Raw genomic sequence first — 8,327 nt, 5'->3', positions numbered from 1 at the left:
TTGAATGATATCCAAGCTTCTTGGAAGACAAACTCTTGGAGCTAATTCTAATTTGACATGATGAAATGCAATATGAAATGTTAAATGACCTAAAATGAATGCATGAATGAGGGGGGGCAAATTTGAGGTGCTACAGTAGGCAATGGGTTCATCCATCCAAACACAAAAAATGTAAATAAACTTGTATATTCTTTTCTCATCTCTTCAATCATGTTTGCACAAATAAATTTTCACAAAACACCAACCTTACAACAAGTATGAAAAGGGCTCCCTAGGAGTACCTAGGATGTTTTGGGTGCTTAAAACCTTCCCGTTGCATAACCAACCCCCTTACCCAGATCTCTGACATTTTTACTAGTTTTTTATTCGATAAAACTTTTAGGTTTTTGTTCGCTTTCTAACCATTCCTTTGGATAAATAGAAGTGCGGTGGCGACTCGACTTGTATGGTTTACCTTAGATTTAGTCAATATCTCTAATGGTAACGAATACCCCGCTACAGAAAAGTGGCGACTCTGCTGGGGAATTTGCCTAGTGGGTTTTGCCTACTTTTCATAATTGTTGTATTGTATTGTATATTGTTTTGTGACATATTTTTTATGCAATTTGGGATTATTGTATTGTATGTAATGATTGAATTGCTTGAATATTAACTCCTTGTATGCTTGGTGATCTTTGTGAGATGAGTTCTACACCCAAACTCAAGTGCACTTAGGATAGGAGAATGGCGTAGTCTTGTTGACTTGTGTGGAGTTATTCCTTAGCAAGTTGACTTGCAAGTCCATTCACTTGGTGGAGGTCATGTTGGGATCAATAATGTCACACAAGTAGTTGTGGTTAGACATTACTCTTTCCAATATAGACCTTAGAAGCCAAGGACCTTAGTTTACCAAGCCCATCTTGGCCTATTCTTAGGATGTAGTGCGGAGGTCGTTCAAGTGTAAGATTTGATACGATTGTTACGTGATACTACACTCATAAGAGTCTCTCTTGAGAATATATTTGGAATACGAGTATTCGTTTCTCCGATAATATCCGAAAGATGGGATGATGACTATGGGAACCTCTTGTAGAACACGTTTGGCAGGTTAAACCCTAGTACACTCCCTTTGGGTGGTTCTAAACCTAACTCCATGCTCGTGACTTGCAACAAAACCTTGATTCGTGGTTGATTCGTTCATATATCCTTAATATCAATGGAACTTGGGTGTTGATAAGGTGTAAACCATAATCCACCAAAATGGATGATTGATATTAAGGATAATATGATTAATCCCATGACCTTTGTTTTGTGTGCTTTGCTTGATCCTTGAGTGTGATTGTTGCATTCATGCATTCATGCATCCATTTGCATCCATATCATCAAAAGAATAAGAAAATTTTCAAGGAAATTAAGAGGTCTATTTGCCAATTTTCAGACATGGAAAGACAAAGAAGAAATACAAAGAAGTACAACTTTAGACAACCAGATTTGAAAGAGCTAAGGAATTTGACATCCTATGTATCAGATCCCTTGGGTTTCAAGGCTCGCTTTGGGAAGCTTCTTCCTCTTCTGACTACTCAGGTGGATGAAGGGTTGATGAGTGTATTGGTGCAGTTTTATGATCCCTTGTATCGTTGTTTCACGTTTCCGGATTTTCAGCTTTTGCCTACACTTGAGGAGTATGCCTACCTTGTGGGTATACCTATTCTAGACTAGTTGCCATTCAGTGGCTTAGAGAGTATTCCTACTTCTCAAGAGATAGCTGACATGTTGCATATAGATGAATCTCTGGTTGGTGCTCATATGACTACCAAAGGTGGAATTCAAGGTCTCCCTTCTGAGTTCCTCATTGCTAAAGCTACTATGTATGGGAAGGCCATGAGTGAGGACGCCTTTGAGTCCATATTTGTACTTCTCATCTATGGGTTAGTGTTGTTCCCCAACATCGACAAGTTTGTGGATGTGAATGCTATTAGGATTTTCTCTACTCTTAATCTCGTTCCGACTCTGTTGGGTGATACTTATTTTTCTTTGCATATGAGGAATGCAAAGGGTGGTGGTGCCATTGTGTGATGTTTGCCTCTGTTGTATAAGTGGTTTATTTCTCACTTACCACAGACGGTCGCCTTCAAAGAGAACAAGGAATGTCTACGGTGGTCCACGAGACTTATGTCTCTCACTAATGATGATATCTCTTGGTACAACCGTGTGTATGATGGCGTACAGATTATCAATTCTTGTGGTGAATTCTCCAATGTACCTCTTCTTGGTACATGTGGTGGAATTAACTACAACCTTGTTTTGGCACGTCGTCATCTTGGGTTCCCCCTAAAGGATAAACCCAATAACATTCTGTTAGAAGGTGTGTTCTTTCAGGAGGGTAAAGATCCCCAAGGCTTGAAAGGGAGGATGGTCCGCGCTTGGCGGAAGATTCATAGGAAAGGAAGGAATGAGTTGGGTCCTAAGAATTGTGTCGCTTTGGAGCCTTACACTGCTTGGGTTATGAAGAGAGCTTCCGAGTATCTCATGCCTTACGAGTATCCGAGACCTACACCTTTGGTTATGGCTGGGCCTTCAACCCTCCCCGACCAAGGAGTAGAGGAGTTGAGAGATGAAGATCGTTCACGTGCCTGGATCCGTGAACGAGAAGAGTTGCTTCAGCAGATTAAGGAGAAGAATGCTTTGATTGAGTTTCTCGAGCATCAGGTTATTGATGATCCTAATGATGCATGGAATTCTCTACTTCCTCAGTCTTCTAGGTTCTGGAAGAGGAAGTGCGATCGACTCGCCAAGGAGAAGGCAGATATGGAGGTAGCCTATGAGGAGGAGGTTAAGAGGCTTCGTGCATCTTATCTTCCTATATCCCGAGCTTTAGATGATTGTTTTTAGGGATCCATAGGATGATTATGTTCCTTTTTTTTCTTGTATTTGGTTACCAATGCTGTACTCCTTTGGTGTGGAAATATATTTTCCAGATATTATTGATGAGATGCTTCCATATGTGATAAATATGTAATATTTCCCAAAATTTGCAAGTAGAGTTCTAAAGTTCCTCTGAAATAAAAAACAAATCATATGCACAAGTGTTGCATACATCATGTGCATAAGCAGGTTTTGCTCCAGGTTTCTTGTCCTATGGTCTAACTCTGTGTTCTTCATTTATTTCAAAGACAAGTTGACTCACTGATACTACACCAGAGCCAATTCTTCAAGACTGATGGATCATTTGGAACAAGAGAACCGCGAGCTGAAAGAGGAGGTAGCCAGACTGATTGCCCTGATGGAGTCATTCTTGGCCGCTCAGAGTCAGTCTTCTCCAACACCCTCAACTCCTCCCCAGAGGATGGTCGTTTCTGAGATCGTAACTTCTACTGTGCCTGCTGCAACTGCTCACTTTGCACCATCCATGCCAGCCGGGTTCCCTTGGGGAATGCCCGCCAACTTTATGCCAGAGGGTTTTGCTCCAACTCTTGCTTCTTTGCCGGCATCTAGCCCGATCCTGTCCGTGCCACCTCCCGTGGTGCACACTTTACCAAGGGTTGAAGATACCATCTATCACTCTGAGCCATCTGAGGGCCCAGACGTTTACGAGAAGATGGATGACATGAAAGACCAATTCCTTGAGCTTCACAAGGAACTGAAGACTTTGAGGGGGAAAGACCTTTTTGGTAAGAGTGCTGTTGAGTTATGCCTTGTGCCCAACGTGAAAATCCCTATTAAATTCAAAGTGCCTGACTTTGAAAAGTATAAGGGAAACACATGTCCTCTCAGCCATCTTGTGATGTATGCTCGCAAGATGTCGACGCAAACCGATAATGATCAACTGCTCATCCACTATTTTCAGGACAGTCTGTCCGGTGCCGCTCTCCGGTGGTACATGGGTCTGGAAAGTTCGAACATCCGCTCTTTTAATGATCTTGGTGAGGACTTCGTCAAGCAGTATAAATATAATGTGGATATGGCTCCTGATTGGGACCAGTTGAGGGCAATGTCCCAGAAAGAGAAAGAGACCTTCAAAGAATACGCCCAGAGGTGGCGCGAATTGGCAGCTCAGATAGTGCCACCCCTAGAGGAGAAAGAGATGACCAAGATCTTCTTGAAGACCTTGAGCTCGTTCTACTATGAGAGGATGATAGCCAGTGCTCCCTCAGACTTCACCGAGATGGTGAATATGGGGATGAGATTGGAAGACGGGGTCCATGAAGGACGTTTAACTCGAGATGAAGGCTCTTCAGCAAAGAGATATGGAAGCTTTGCAAAGAAGAAGGAGGGAGAGGCACATGCCGTGTCTTCCCATATCAAGAGAAGACCCTCTGTGAAGAGGAAGATTGCTCGCCCAATCAATAATCAGCATCAGGTGGCTCATATAGCACCTGCTTTTAGGGAAGCTCAACATTATCAACAACCGCAAACTCAGCAATATCAGCAACAACAACTGCGTCCACAATAGCAGGCCTACCAGCCTCGAAATAACAACAACAATGCCAGCACCAGCTATGAGAGGAAGAGGGTCACCTTTGATCCAACTCCGATGACCTATGCTGAACTCTATCCGTCTCTGATCGATAGAAAGTTAATCACTCCGCGAGACCCTCCGTTGTACCTGCTAACCCCCAATGGTGGTACAGGCCCGAGCTTCATTGTGTGTATCTGATAACATGAAATAATATCACATTTTTTGGACTCGATTTAATTAAATTATATTATTATTTGATTCGATTTATTTTATATTATTCGATATTACTTGGTATTTTCCTTCTATTTATTTCAGGTAACATAAACTGAAGCATGTGTAAAAAGGAAAGAAAAGGGGTGCAAAAAGAGGATTCTCCAAAAAGAAGCATTCCACTAAAGCCCAGCCCACAACCACAAGGAAATGCGCTGTGATGCTGTGACGACCGCCACACAAGGCGTGACGAGCGTCACGCCCCTCTTCTCAGTGTTACGAGCGTAACACAGGGTGTGACGGACGTCACACCCCCATTCCTATATTTTTGGCTTTGACGCGTAACAGAAGCACGTTCGACCTTTTTCTTCGCTTGACTCGTTGACACACGAGGAAACCTACTGAAGGAATTTTTGTGCAACGGTTACATGATGGATTAATATAAATAGATCTTAAGTGGTGCCCTGAAGCTCTCTCTTTTTTCCAGATTTCCATGCTGTGCATTATTTTTACAGCATTATATTTTTATCAGCATTCCATATTTTCTTCAGCAGTTTATTGCCTTAGCATTTTTACTTCCTCTTGCTTTGTTAGCTTAATTTTTTAGGCATTCAATTAATTTTCTCACAATAGTTTCTACACCGGAAACTATTGTGTAACTTTTACTGGATCTAACCTTACGTTAGATAATAGTATTTTATTCCTTCGTTTTATTTTCCTGTCTGATCAAAGATTGTGAAGAACAAATCCAACCGGTTTGTGGTGGAGTGTTCAAGCATCGAAGTTAGGGAACAACCAAGATTTCTATTAATTTTACAGGTTCATTAATTTATTGTTTTAATTTATATATGCTTTGTACTGCTGTTTATCTATACTGTTTGTCTGATATGGCTGTATGTAAGCATAATTATTGTTTAGGCTTGTTTAGCATGTCCGGCTAAATAAACTTAGATATCGGTATGTAAAGTAAGCGGAATAAAGGAATCAAAACTGAGTCGGTTTAAATTTAAATAAAAATATAGTCACTCTTTTTATGGTCTCAATTTACAGAGTTAATACCAAAGTTTTTGTACGAGAGTAAAAGACATAAAGAAGTTAAAATCAATAGAACGACAGTTTGAGCTTTTAACTGGACAGTGTAAATTGGACATTAACTTTAAATCAGGGCGAAAGCAATTTTTAGAGTTAATTAAATTCTAATCATTTTCAAAAAGTATTTTTAAAGGTTAAATGTGAGGACGAGAGTTAAGCATTTAAGTTTAATCATATAATCTAAGTCAACAGAGCGAGAGTTTGAGACGAGGGTGTTTAAACAGTTAGTATTTTAATAAAAAGAGTTTCTATAGATTCTATTGTTTTCAAAAAGTGATTTTAGTTTTAACTAAATAGTGAGAGCATACGTTAAGGTAAAATCATAGTCTATTCAACAGAGCGAGAGTTTGAGAAAAGGCTTTTAATCAATGGTGTCTAATGAAAGGACTTATTTTAAAACTAAGAAACCAACGAAGATTTGATTCCCTAATTACGACGAACTACATACTGATATCCGCGTTATTTGATATTTAATCTAGATCAAATTTTAGTTTTACTTTTCCCCCTAATCATCAAAGTATCATCCGCCTTAGCTTTACGAAGTAACCCTAGAAAAACGGTATATCGATTCATTAAGTCCCTGTGGGATCGATATCTTTTAAAACTACGCGATTAGACTGTGCACTTGCAGTTAATACCCCAATAGACTCATAAAGTCGCGATCAAGTTTTTGGCGCCGTTGCCGGGGACTTTTATTTAGTCGATATTGTAACTCTTCTGTTACGTTGTAGAGACTAAGGTAATTTTTATTTTTTCTTTTGTCTTTCATTGATTTGTATGCCACACACTCGCTCACAAGGCGAACCGTACTACTTACGAATCAACGACGTTGAACGATATCTCCGAGTCTTCCGACGAATTCGGGAGTATCGTGCCGCAAACAATCTTCCTCCAATCGAAATTCCTGATCTCAAAAATCTTCTTCCATCGCCGATACCCGAGATGGCAGAACCAGCTCGTGCTCTTTGAGATTACGCCGCTCCATCACAAAATGAGCCGCATTCGAGTATTACTCCACCCGCAATTGAAGCAAACAACTTCGAACTTAAACCTTCACTGTTGCAGGCAGTACAACAGAACCAATTTTCTGGAAATCCTACCGAGGATCCAAACCTTCATTTATCCGTATTCGTCCAATACGCTGATACTGTTAAAGCTAATGGTGTCACTTCTGAGGCAATTCGACTTCGTCTCTTTCCTTTCTCGTTAAGAGATAAAGCTAGAAGATGGCTTCAGTCTCTTCCCTCCAACTCAGTCACCACATGGAATGAGTTGAAGAAAGTCTTTCTTGCCCGATATTTTCCTCCAAGTAAAACAGCTATGTTAAAAGCCCAGATAAATGGATTTAAACAGAAAGATAACGAGTCTCTTTTCGAAGCATGGGAAAGATACAAAGACATGATGAGACTTTGTCCACACCATGGTTTAGAGGACTGGTTAGTAATTCATACCTTCTATAATGGTCTCTTATACAACACAAGGTTAACAATAGACGCCGCCGCTGAGGGTGCGCTTATGGATAAACCTTACGCTGACGCTTATCAACTTATCGAAAGCATGGCCCAAAACCATTATCAGTGGGGAAGCGACAGAACAATGGTAGAAAAACCTCAAACAAAAACTGACATGTACGAGATAAGTAGCCTTGATCATGTTAATGCAAAAGTGGATGCTCTTGCCCAGAAAATTGAAAGTTTAAATGTATCACCTCCAGCCGCCGTGGTTGCCGTAACTCAAAATTGCGAAGTCTGTGGAATTCAAGGTCACACTCCTACAGATTGTCAGCTCCTAACAGGAATCCAAGCAGAGCAGGTGAACTATGCTCAAGGAAATCCTTACTCGCATACCTATAACTCAAACTGGAAGAACCATCCTAATTTTTCATATAAGAGTAACAATGCTTTATACGCACCAGGACAAGCTCCCAGTCAAGCCCCAGCTATACCTCCTGGATATCAAAAGCCGACCCCATCTACACCTAACAATAACGTTCCTAGAAAATCCAATTTGGAAATCATGATGGAGAACTTCATAGCTTCTCAATAGCAAACCAATAAAGATTTCTTAAACCAGAATGTACACACTAACGAACAAATTAAACAACTAGCAAGTAAAGTAGATGCCCTGGCTACCCATAACAAAATGCTGGAAACACAAATCTCACAAGTAGCTCAACAACAAGCGCCTACTGCTGCCCCAACTGGTACATTTCCTGGACAGCCCCAACCTAATCCGAAAAGCCACGCTCATACAATTATATTAAGAAGTGGAACAGAGGTAGAAGGACCGTCTGACCCAAGGATTGAGAACCAAAACTCTAAAAAGTCAACTGAGGAAGAAAGTAAACCTAAGGAAAAGGAAGAGTGTAATAAGGAAACCATAGAAAACAAAGAACCTTATGTACCTCCACCTCCTTACAAACCACCTATCCCTTATCCTCAGAGGCTAATTAAAACCAAAGACGCGGGCCAATTTAAAAAATTTGTTGACCTACTGAAACAATTAAACGTCACCATTCCTTTCACAGAAGCTATTACACAGATGTCCTCATATGCTAAGTTCTTAAAAGAAATTCTATCTAATAAAA

General features: G+C 40.5%; 1 pseudogene; it reads right to left on the bottom strand.

The window, feature by feature from the left end:
• Positions 1–7,067: 7,067 nt before the first annotated feature.
• Positions 7,068–7,167, bottom strand: LOC127099585 (uncharacterized; annotated as a pseudogene).
• Positions 7,168–8,327: the final 1,160 nt, after the last annotated feature.

The sequence above is a fragment of the Lathyrus oleraceus genome, chromosome 6 (assembly GCF_024323335.1).
Source record: "Lathyrus oleraceus cultivar Zhongwan6 chromosome 6, CAAS_Psat_ZW6_1.0, whole genome shotgun sequence".
Classification (NCBI taxonomy): Eukaryota; Viridiplantae; Streptophyta; class Magnoliopsida; order Fabales; family Fabaceae; genus Lathyrus; species Lathyrus oleraceus.
The sequence above is the reverse complement of the archived record's forward strand: the minus strand, read 5'-3'. Positions and strand labels throughout refer to the sequence as shown.